Source organism: Furipterus horrens, unplaced genomic scaffold, assembly GCF_987537825.1.
Source record: "Furipterus horrens unplaced genomic scaffold, mFurHor1.1.pri manual_scaffold_5, whole genome shotgun sequence".
Classification (NCBI taxonomy): Eukaryota; Metazoa; Chordata; class Mammalia; order Chiroptera; family Furipteridae; genus Furipterus; species Furipterus horrens.
In genome coordinates this window covers 61,110,142-61,122,897 of record NW_028327175.1, presented here as the reverse complement: position 1 = coordinate 61,122,897, position 12,756 = coordinate 61,110,142, and positions in this window count along the sequence as shown.

The window sequence follows — 12,756 nt, the reverse complement described above, 5'->3', positions numbered from 1 at the left end:
TCAGTTACTGTAAAATATCTGGATGACTACTTGTCAATATGTCCAAACAGTTCTAAATATATTGATATAAATAATTCTTACAAAGTTACATTAAGAATCACAGATAAAATTTTAAAATTTTCATATGTGAATATATATTATACTCTATTTATAACAGTATTAAATTAGAAACAGTCAAATTATCACCAATTAGGAGTTGAATATAAAAAGTGGTTTATTCATATTGCAAAACATTATCCAGCCATTAAAAATCAGGATTTTGAAAACTACTTGGTGACAAAAAAGAACACTTCTTGTGTAATAAAAATGAGTTGTAGAAATGTATGTGACTCATAAGATTACGTGTGTTCAATAAAGGAGTAAATGAATGAAATCTTTTACTTCTGGTACTTTTCTATCTTATATTTTTAAATTCGTTTTACAAAATTTTGTAAATTGATGGAAGATACACCAAAAGTCAGCAAAATCTACTCATTTAATCTATTGTTTATTGAATACACAATTATTGAGTATCTAGTTTACAAATTCTTGCTCTCATAAAGTTTACACTTTAGTAGTAGGTGGAAGAGAGAAAACTGAGTAATTTTAAATAAGTAGCTAGATAGAGTTACTATTTAGTTATATTAAGTTACGTGTGTGTATGTGTGTGACATGTAATATTTAATCTCAATAAACTTCACTAATAGTTAAAATGTGGAGAATTATAGTAGTGTCTACCTCATGGTAATATTATGAAAATTAAATAAATTTGTATCTGCAAAGCATCTAAAGTAATAAATGTGGAATAAATGTTACAACCTATTATTGTTATTCTCCTTCTCTACCAGTAAGTGAACTCTATGAATTGTCTTCCAGGCTTCAACTGTGATAATGAAAAGTTGGCAAATCATCCTTTCCATAAGGAGTACTTTCAAACTTATAGTCTTGTTAAAGTTCTAAAATAGACTTTCTCCTCACTTGGAGTTATAAGCTTTATGACTGAGTCAGAGAAGGAGAAGCTGCCATCAAACTGTTTAGAAGGGGTACTGAAATATCCACATCAATTTTTAACAATGACTATACCTGCCTGGTACATTCTTTTAGAGTGAATTGATATGATATATGTATGTTAGTAGATGACAAAACTATGAGTAGTAAGTGAGGAAAAGGGAAGAGAGATAAAAAAATTTAAGTTTGGCTATAAAGAGAAAAAAAAAAGATGGAGAGTGAAAGTAAGAAATAGGGTCCATGAGGTTTCTGTGTATACTTGCTTGTTGGCTGATGAGTTTTAAAGATGGAATACTGTAGTAAATCTTTGCTAAATATGACCACTACCAATTTCCCCCTTATGTATGTTCCCATTTCTCATGCCTTGCAATGAGACAAAGAATCTAGTTCCTACCAACTTAAAACTGGATGCAGTCCCTTTAATGACAAGGAGGGTGATCTTAGGGAGAAAAGTCATTATTCAAGGAAAATCACAATAATCAGTGGCAGACTATAAAGTAGTGCAGCTAACCGTCTTTAACGTTTCTTTTCACTTAAAATTTGTTTTCATTTGAAAGTTAAACTATGTCTGTGGTATTATCAAAGATGTTTAATTTACAGGCAAGAAGAATATCAAATGTCTTGCAACTGGATGTCTTTCCAATAAGACAGTCTTACAGATTTAGAGACTTGTTTGTGGGTTATGTTACATAAATTAACATGTGTTTTCTGTTTTCAAAGGGCATAAGCCTATGATCTCATTACCTGAGTGATTGTCTATACATATAGGCCTCACTTAATCCTGTCTGCAGCACTGCCTCCTGAGACTCAACAGTTTGGCTGAACTAAGTGGCTGGGTTGGTGAAGAACGGGGTGGTCTGTGGGCTTCACTTTAAAACTGGTTTCTTTTTTCTATTCTAATGGCTTGGACAGAAAGGGCCCAGAGGTCTGAGAGGGGGTAAACCAAAAATATTTCCCTCAGTCCAAACTAAGTCATCGTCATCGGCAGCCGTCCGTCTCAAGAGACGATGGCGTAGCTTCTTGAGAGTCTATCTGCACCGCCGAGAATGGCTGTGCAGTCCGACTCGGGAGTGACAATCCCTGCCGCACTTGTTACAGGTGAAGGCAGATGGCTGTTGTTGCTGCTGTTGATGCTGCTTCCGCCTCGATCTTTTCTGGACCGCCTCCTCGTAGCGCGCAGCCTCTGCGCGTGACCTACCTTGCCTGACCGCGAGCCTCCAGGCTAGGCAGTCGTCTGCTTGAACTTCCCATGTGTTGAGATTGATGGAGCATTGTGTCATGTCCCTTTTGAAGATGTCTTTGAACCGCAGTTTTGGGCGCCCTGTCATCCTCTGGCCTTCTGCTAGCTCGCCATAGAGGAGGTCTTTGGGAATACGGCCTGCATCCATTCTTTTGACATGGCCGAGCCACCTGAGGCGTCTCTCGCTAAGAACTGCATGCAAACTGCTCATATTGGCTCGCTTCAGCACCTCGGTGTTGGGGACCTTATCCTGCCAGGCGACATGCAGGACGCGTCGCAGGCACCTCATGTGGAAGCTGTTGAGTTTCCTTTCGTGCCTTGCGTAGGTGGTCCACGTCTCACTGCCATAGAGGAGAGTGCTGAGTACGCAGGCTTGGTAGATGCGCAGTCTGGTTTTCTCAGTGAGGCTGGAATTGTTCCACACTCGCCGGTTCAGTCTGGCCATAACTGTGGCTGCCCTGGCGATTCTCCGGTTGACCTCCAAGTCAACTGACAGAGAGCTCGAGATGGTGGACCCGAGGTAAGTGAAGTCGTTGACAACCTCCAGGGTGTATCCGTCGATGGTGATGCATGGGGGAGTCCCCGTGCCTTGAGCCATAACGTTCGTCTTCGTCAGGCTGATGGCTAGTCCAAACTCCTTGCATGCATGGGAAAGGCAAGTGACTAGCTGCTGGAGTCCCTCTTTGGAGTGTAATGTCAAGGCTGCGTCGTCGGCGAAGAGCATCTCACGGATGAGCACCTCTTTGACTTTGGTCTTGGCTCATAGACGGGCCAGGTTGTAGAGCTTGCCATCGGATCTGGTGTGAATGAAGACACCCTCGCTGCAGTCCTTAAAGGCGTATTGGAGGAGCATGGAGAAGAAGATTCCGAACAGCGTAGGCACGAGGACGCAGCCCTGCTTTACTCCGCTGCTGACTGGGAAGGCCTCAGAGGTTGCACCGTTGTAGGACACCGTGCTGTGCATGTTGTCGTGAAAGGACATGACCACAGCAATCAGATGTGGTGGACAGCCAATCTTCCGTAGCAAGCTGAAGAGTCCGCTTCGACTGACCAGATAAAACGCCTTTGTGAGGTCGATAAAGGCGAGGTAGAGTGGTTTATGCTGCTCGTGACACTTCTCCTGCAGCTGGCATAGGGAGAAGATCATGTCCACTGTTGATCGGCCAGCTCTGAAGCCACACCGGGACTCTGGGTAGACGCGGGAAGCAAGGGTCTGCAGGCGGGCAAGAGCGACCCGGGCGAATACTTTGCCGACGACGCTGAGGAGAGAGATGCCCTGGTAGTTGTTGCAGTCGCTGCGGTCTCCTTTGTTCTTGTACATGGTGATAATGGTGGCGTCTCTCATATCCTGGGGGATGTAACCCTTGTTCCAGCAGAGACAGAGTAGATGGTGGAGCGGCTGTAGCAGGACTGGTTTCCCGCTCTTTAGGATTTCTGGAGGGATTCCGTCGCTTCCTGGTGCTTTCCCATAAGCGAGGCGGTCGATGGCTTTGCCGAGCTCTGCCGCAGTAGGTGGGGTGTCTAGCTCCTCCATGACTGGTAGGTCTGGGATGGCGTTAAGAGCAGTGTCTGTTACGGTGTTCCTCGTCGCGTACAGCTCGAGGTAGTGCTCGGTCCACCACCGCATTTGCTGTTCCTGGTCAGTGATGACCTCACCTGTCTTGGACTTAAGGGGGGCGATCTTGGAGGGGATTGGGCCTGTTGCCTTCTTGATACCCTCATACATTCCTCGTGCGTTGCCTATATCGGCGGCTTCCTGGATGCTTCTGCACAGGTTTAGCCAATAGGTGTTGGCACAGTGGCGGGCGGTCCTCTGGACTTTGTTCCTGGCAGCCCGTAGAGCTTGAAGTGTACTGGGAGTGGGCGTGGCCTTGTAAGCCAGTAGGGCCTTCCTCTTAGCCTCGATCACGGGTTCCATTTCTTCCCAGTGAGCCTCGTACCAGTCAGCATTCTTCCGCTCTTTCTTCCCGTAAGCAATAATGGCGGAGTTGTATATGGCGTCGCGGAGACGTGGCCAATTGGATTCGATAATGTCATCTGCCGCCACTCCCTCGCCGAGTGCATCTTCCATCCTGTTGATGAATTGCTGAGTCTTAACTGGGTTGCTGGCACAACTGGTGTTGATGCGTGGGCGACCCTTCATCTTGGAGTGGTGCAACCTCTTCGGCATTATGCGCACCTTGCTTACCACGAGGTCATGGTCCATGTCACAGTCTGCACTGTGGTAGCTGCGGGTGAGGAGGGTGCTGCCAATATCTGTTCTTCTGGTGATGACGAGGTCAAGCTGGTGCCAGTGGCGGGAGCAGGGGTGCCTCCATGACACCTGGTGGATCTCTTTGCACTTGAAGAATGTGTTTGTCACGCACAGGCCGTGGTGACACAAAAGCTCAAGCAGTCGCTGACCATTCTCATTGATCTTTCCTCTCCCAAAGTTTCCGAGGCAGGTGGGCCAGGCCATGTGGTCGGCTCCTACTCTTGCGTTGAAGTCTCCAAGGAGATAAAGAGCGTTACTTCTGGGGATCTTGGATAACGCTTTGTCCAGTGCATGGTAGAACTGTTCTTTCTCTTCAGTGGTGGCGCAGAGGGTTGGGGCGTACGCGCTAAGAATGCTGACTGGGCCGAAAGTTGTTGACAATCGGAGGGTAAGTAATCTCTCTGTGCCTCCTGTGGGTGGCTCTATGGAGTTAACAAGCGTGTTCTTCACAGCGAACCCAACACCGTGCTGTCTTGGTTGGTCCGGAGACTTCCCTTGCCAGTAGAAGGTGTAGTTGGTTTCTCTGATAGTTCCGTTGTCGGCCAACCGGGTCTCCTGTAGAGCCGCAATGTCGATGTTTAGTCGTGCCAGTTCCCTGTCGATGACGGCGGTTTTCCTGGCACCATTGATCCACGGAAGGTCTGCAGTAAGTCCGGGACACATGGTCCTGATGTTCCAGCTAGCGAGGCGAAGAGCTGGAGGCTTCTTTCTTGTTGTTTGCTTGGAATTGCCTGGTGCGAATGTTTTGTGGCCCACTTTTCAAGAGACGCCTCCCTGATCCCCACGCACCCAGTGGGGCAGGCGAGCCATGGCGAGACGGCACCTAATTGGCTGGGGGCTGCCCAGCTTGAGGCGGGCGGTAGCTGTCCAGTGAGGTGCGATGACCTCTCCCACCGTCAGAGGAGACCCCTGGTGCTCGTTTCCTTCGCCAGTCAGATGAGCTTATAACCGGTAACTGTCTCCTCCCGTGTTGAGTCGACATCTTGCGATGACGCTGGAGTGTCCTCTCCAGTGAAGCTACAAAGCCTGGGCAGGGTGATATGGAGGGCCAGCTGTTGCCCATGCAGCAGACCCCCCCTCTCTTCGCAGCTGAAGGATCCAAGGGGAAAGACAGAGTCAATACAGCTTGGCTTCAGGTGCGCCGCAGGAGTTGCCGGTGTTGACTACAACATCAAACTGCCTTAGGGACTCCGGCTCCGGATTTTCTGTCGGGGTTTACTCCCCTAGTCTTTCCCCTGAGGAGGTATGCCGCAAGGCAGCAGAGGTTTGGAGTCAGAGTTTCCCTTCTCCTTAGCCTTTCCCCTGAAGAGGTATGCCGCAAGGCAGCGGAGGTTTTTTGGAGTCAGAGTTTTCCTTCTCTGGTGTGCCCTGACTGGAAGATCGAACCAGCGACACTTAGCTCGCAGGCCGACGCTCAATCCACTGAGCCAAACCAGCCAGGAGGAAATTCAGTACAGATAAGGATATCCTAAAACACATAGACACACAAAACCATAAAAGTAAAGCTTCGTGATTTGGATTTGGCAATGGTTTTTGGGTATGGCTCCAAAAGTACAAGCTACCGGAGAAAGAAAACAAGCTGAACTTCATCAAAATCAAAACCTTTTATATAATACATCAAAGGCAGTATCAACAGAATGAAAATGAACTCATGAAATGGAAGGAAATACTCGCAAATCACAGAGCTGGTGAGAGACTGATACACAGAACATACAAAGAACCCCTACAACTCAACAACCCAACAATCCCATTTAAAAATAAGCGCAAGACTTGAATAGACATTTGTCCAGAGAAGATACACAAACGGGCAATGAACACACGAGAAGATTCTCAACGTCACTAATGAAAATCGCAGTGAGATGAACCACTTCACACCCCTCAGGGTGCCTGTTATCAAGACAGAAAACAAAGGCCAACAACAACAATAAAAACCAGACAATAGCAAGTGTTGACGAACGTGGAGGAACTCCAGCTCCGGTGCATTGCCGGGGAGGGGGACGTTAAACAAGTGCAGCCACTATAAAAAATGGTATAGCCAGTGCTCCAAAAATTAAAAAATATGATCCAATAATTTCATTTCTGCATATATACCCTAAAGTATACATCCAGAACTTAAGTAGCTATTGTGTACCCATGTTCCTAGCAGCATTGTTTACAACAGCAGATGAGTACATAAGCGATACGTAATGCCTAATATATCTAATATATATTATAATATATGTAGATAAGTAGATATATTCAGCCTTAAAAAGGAAGGACAGTCTGGCCCCTGCTGTAACCTGGGTGAACCCTGAGGACATTATGCTCCGTGGAATAAGCCGGTCCCAAAAGGACAGATACTGTGGGATTCCACGCCGACGAGGTCCCCCGGGGAGTGAAGTTCACAGAGACAGGAAGTAGAACAGCAGTTGCCAGGGACTGGGGGCAGGGCATGGGGAGTTAGTGTTTAAGGGGCCTGGTGTTTCAGTTTGGGGAGATGACGTTCTGGAGCTGACGGTGGCGTGGCTTAAACTAGTCAATGTTACACTTGTATGTTTTACCTCCATTGAAACACCCTACACACGGATTGCAAACAAAGATGAGTAAGCATGACGGGGAAGGTCACGCATAGGTGAGGAAAAGCGCTACAAAAAGCTGAGAGACAGAACCCAGCCCGAGAGAAGACAGTGGCGATCTTGAAAAGAGACCGCAAATTAAAACGCCGTTAAGCCAGACTAAGTATAATGGGCAAAAGGGTTTTGGACAGGTGAAATGTGCCTGGCACACCTTCCTCCAAAGAAACCCTTTTTTTCCCCTAATGTGGGACACTGAAAAATTAATACCTGCCTTCTGTTATCTAGTGGTTATGGACTGAATGATGTCTTTTAACCCTGTTGCCAAATCTGTTGCCCCCAGAATATAACAAGGATGCCATCCTGTTAAACCAAGGATACCATTGTCCGGGGACAGCCAACTGACCTGGAATCTGCACGATCCTTCCCCATGTGGGGAGGCCACCCTCCCCTCTACACCCCCACTCTTACTAGGGATTTCTGGACCCAAGGGTAGGTAGGATGATGACCATATCCAGCTTAAAGCAACCAGAGGAGCTCAAGACCTTCACCCATTGTCCTTTATAAGATTATAAAGCATCTTAAGTCTGAGAAGGAGGGATTGTTATTTTTTATTGTTAAAATAATTAATTAATCATTTATTTATTAAAAAAATAAAGAACAAGAATATATGAAAGGGTGAAGTGGGAGAGCTTGTATGTACGACCCATGGGCATGGACTTGGGGCGGGATTGCTGGGGGAGGGGGTTGCGGGGTGAAGGGGAGCAAAGGGGAAAAAATTGGAACTATTGTAACAATATAATCAATAAAATATACTTAAAAAAATACTGGATGGGGCTTGTGACTTGCTTTGACCAGCAGAGTATGATGGAAGTGACTGTCTAGAACTTCTAACACCATCCTTAGGAGACTTATAGCTTCCACTTTAACTCTCTTGGGATTCCTGGGAAGCAAAAATTATTTCTTCTTTCCTTCTAGGTTTGTTTTGGCAAATGATTAAAATTGACATAAGACAGATTAACAGGAGGAAGAAAAAATTTAAGTGTGTACGAGAGCCCTATAAAGGCATGAAACTCCAAGTCCGGCAGGCAATTGAGGTTTTCAACAGGAAAGGGGCAGGGGTCTGAGACGTCAAAGGGGAGGAAGTCAGCTTATGGGAAAATGAAAAGAGCAAATGTTTGGTGAGCATTTGCCATGCTATGCAGATAAGTTTTACTGATATAAAAAGTTATCTCTAGTAAAAGCTTTCTTCCTGGGGTCGTGTGTGTGTGTGTTTTTAACCAGCTGAACTCTCAAATGAAGATGGCTGGCCAGATTTTGGAATGAAGAGCAGTAAAATGGTTATTGTTTTAAATAGACTTTTGAGATACAATTTACATGCCATACAACTCACCATAAGTATGCAATTTGATGTTTTTTTTTATATGTTCAGAGATAAGTACTGCCATAATAATATTAAAAATAAAACCTCATACCTTTAGATATTATTCCCACCCAGCCCCCATCTCTCTCCAGCTCTAAGAAACCACTAATTTACTTTTTGTCTCTGAGATTTTCCTATTTCAGAGATTCTTATGAATGGGATTATGTAATATGTGGACTTTTTTGCCTGGCTCCTTTCATTTAGCATAATGTTTTCAGTGTTCATCTAAGTTGTAACATGTATCAGCACTTTATTTCTATTTATACCTGAATAATATTCAACAGTATGTATGTATGCCATGTATATACCATAACCTTTTCTGTATCTATTAGTCTGTTAATAGATATTTAGATTGTTTTGTTGGTTTGATTCCACTTTTTGGTTCTTATAAATAATGCTGTTATAAGAATTAAAGTAAAATTTAATGCTTTTGTGTGTGTGTATACTACTCCCATATATAATATATTTAAGAATCCTCTGCAAAGCCCAAGGTCATAGAACTTTACTTCTATGTTTTCTCTTAAGAATGTTGCAGTGTTAACTCCTATATTTAGGTATTTGATCCATTTTGAGTTGATTTTTGTATAAGATATAAGAAAAGAATTCGACTGTATCCTTTTGAATTTGGGTATCCAGTTGTCCTAAGACCATTAGTTGAACAAAGTACTTTCTCTAATCAATGGTTGTTGTACCCTTGCAAAAAATAAAAATCAATTGATTATAGATGTATGGAATTTATTTCTGAGCTCTCAATTTTGTTCCACTGATCTATATATCTGCCTTAATGCCAATACCACACTGTCTTGGTTATAATTGCTTTGTAGAAGTAAGAAAGTCTGAGTCCTCCTACTTTGTTGTGGTTATTCTGAGTCCTTGCAATTTCATAAAGAGTGGAGAATTAACATGTCAATTTCTATAAAGAAGTCAGATCAGATTCCAATATGGCTGACCTAGAATCTATAAGTAAGTTTGTGGAATATTGCCACTTTAATGTTAAGTCTTTTGACTCATGAACATAGGATTTCTTTAGAAGTATTTAGATTTTTAAACATTTCCAGTGACAATGTTTTGTAGTTTTGAGATATATGTTTTGGCTTATTTTGTTAATTTTATTCCTAAGTATTTTATTCCTTTTGATGTTATTGTGAATAGTCTTGTTTTCTTAATTTGCTTTTCAGATTGATTATTATAAGTGCATAAAATATAATTAATTTTTATATATTGATCACATAACTGGTGACCTGAGGATACTGGTTCATTTATTAATTCCAATAGATTTTAGAGGATTCCTTAGGATTTTTCTGTAAATAAGATTGTGTCAACTGTGAATAGAGTTATGTATACTTTTTCCCTTCTAATTTAGATGAATTATTTTTCTTGCCTAATTTTCCTGGATAGAAATAATAAAATAGTAAATATAAGGGAGAGAAGACATTCTTATCTTGTCCCTGGTTTTGGTGGTAATCATCATTAACTACGATGGTAGCTGTGGGTTTTTTGTTTGTTTGTTTCTTTTGCAGGCACTCTTTATCAGTTTCAGGAACTTCTATTTCTAGTTTCTTGAGTGTTTTTATTATGAAAGGGTGTTGAATTTTGTCAAATGCTTTATATGCTTGTCTATTGAGTTGACCATGTGATATTTAAAATTTGATTACTATGATACATTACATTGATTTAAGTTCAGATGTTAAGCCAACCTTGCATTCCTGTGCTTAATGCCACTTTGTCATGGACTGTATTTTCTTTTTGTTGTTGTTGTTGCTGAATTTGGTTTGCTTGTATTTTATTATTGTGATAAAATATACATGATACAAAATCCTACATTTTTACCATTTTAATTGGTTACTGTCTGCATAATATATTTTTTATCCTTTTACTTTTAATTTATTTTACTTTTAATCTTAAATGTATCTCGTAGTCAAAATTTGTTTTTTAATCCAGTTGTAAAATCTCTGCTTTTTATTGTATTGTTTAATGCATTCACATTTAAAATTATAATTAACATAGTTGGGTTTGTGCTGATTTACTTTTTGCTTCTCATATCTCTCACGTATCTTTTTGTTGTTCATTCTCTTTTGCTACTGTCTATTGCATTAGTGAATATTTTCTAAGTGTCATTTTTACTATTTTTAATAGTTCTTTACTATCTTTTTTGAAATTTTGTTCATATCTGTGTTCACTGATGACTATAGGCTTTACTATATTTTAAGTTATCAGAATTAGTTTCAGATTTACACTGGCTTGATTCCCATGATATATAGAAGTATCACTCTAATGTAGCTCTCTATTCTCTTTCTCCTGTTTTAATGTTACATATATTATATATATATTAATGTTACAAATGCAACAATACATTGTTTAATTATTACTTTAACCTCTCTAGTAATTTTCTTAGCCCATTACAGCTTTATTCCTTCTATGTTATTTGTACTGTTTTTGGCAATATGTTCTACTTGGTACATTTTTTTTTTTTTTTTTTTTTTGCTAGCAGCCTCTTAAATTATATACATATTGTTTAATAGCATTTATTTTAATATTAGTTATGAGAGTAAAAGAGAAAAATATACTATTTTTAATAATTACATGATTACTTCTACTAGTGCTCCTTTTTATTTATTTTTTTTTAATATGAACTCAAATATTTATTTGTTTTCAACCTGAAGAATTTTCTTAACAATTTCTTGTAAAGCAGATATTGTAGCAACAAATTCTTTCTTTCTGCTTATTTGGGAAAGTCTTTATTTCACCTTTATTTATTTATTTACTTATTTAAAAATTTTTTTTTTGGTTTTTTAATTACAGTTGTACCGTTTTTCCCCATTGCTCCCCCCCACCCAGCCCACCCCTTCTCCCACAATCATATCCCTCCCCGTTGTCCATGTCCATGAGTCATTTATAAATGTTCCTTGACTAAACCCTTCCCTTACTCATCCCCCTTCACTCCCTCCCCCTTCTCCCCTATTGACCGTTATTCTGCTTCTTGTCCTATTAGGTTCATTTGTTTATGTTGTTCTTTAGTTTCTTGTATTAGGTGATATCATATGGTATTTTTCTTTCTTTGCCTGGTTTATTTCACTAAGCATAATTCTCTCTAGTTCCATCCATGTTGTTGCAAATGGCAGGAGTTCCTTCTTTCTTTCTGCTGCATAGTATTCCATTGAGTAAATGTACCACAGTTTTTTGTTGTACTCATGTACAGATGGGCACGTAGGCTGTTTCCAGCACTTAGCTATTGTAAATAGTGCTTCTGTGAACATAGGGGTGCATAAGTTCTTTTGAATTAGTGTTTTAGAATTTTTCGGTTATAATCCTGGCAGTGGAATTGCTGCTCAAAAGGCAGTTCCATTTTTAGTTTTTTGAGGTAATTTCATACTGTTTTCCACAGTGGTTGCACCAGTCTGCATTCCCACCAACAGTGCAGTAGGGTTCCCATTTCTCCACATCCTCGCCAGCACTTGTTGTTTGTTGATGTGTTGATGATGGCCATTCTGACAGGTGTAAAGTGGTATCTCATTGTGGTTTTTATTTGCATCTCCCTGATGGCTAATGATGTTGAGCATTTTTTCATGTGTCTATGGACTTTCTGTATGTCCTCTTTGGAGAAGTGTTTGTTCAGGTCCTTTGCCCATGTTTTAATTGTTTTTTTTTTTTTTTTTTGTTTTCTTGATGTTGAGTCGTTTAAGCTCTTTATATATTTTGGAAATCAGTCCCCTGTCTGTGATGTCATTGACAAATATGTTTTCCCATATGGCTGGTTTCCTTTTCATCTTGCTGATGTTTTCTTTTGCTGAGCAGAAACTCTTTAGTCTGATGTAATCCCATTTGTTTATTTTACTTTATTTTTTCTTTATTTCTCTTGCCTTAGGAGATGTATCTGTGAAGATATTGTTATGTGGGATATCTGAAATTTTCCTGCCTATGTTTTCCTCTAGGACTTTTATGGTGTCACAGCTTACATTTAAGTCCTTGATCCATCTTGAGTTTATTCTCGTGTGTGGTGTAAGTTGGTGGTCTAGTTTCATTTTTTTGCATGTCCTTATCCAGTTCTCCCAGCACCATTTGTTAAAGAGGCTCTTCTCACTCCATTTTATGTTCCTTCCTCATTTATCAAATATTAGTTGACCATAGAGACCTGGGTTTATTTCTGGACTCTCTATTCTGTTCCACAAATCTATATGTCTGTTCTTATGCCAGTACCAGACTGTTTTGATCACAGTGACTTTGTAGTGTTGTTTGATGTCTGGTATTGTGATTCCTCCTGCTATGTTCTTCTGCCTCAAGATTGCTTTGGCTATTCAGG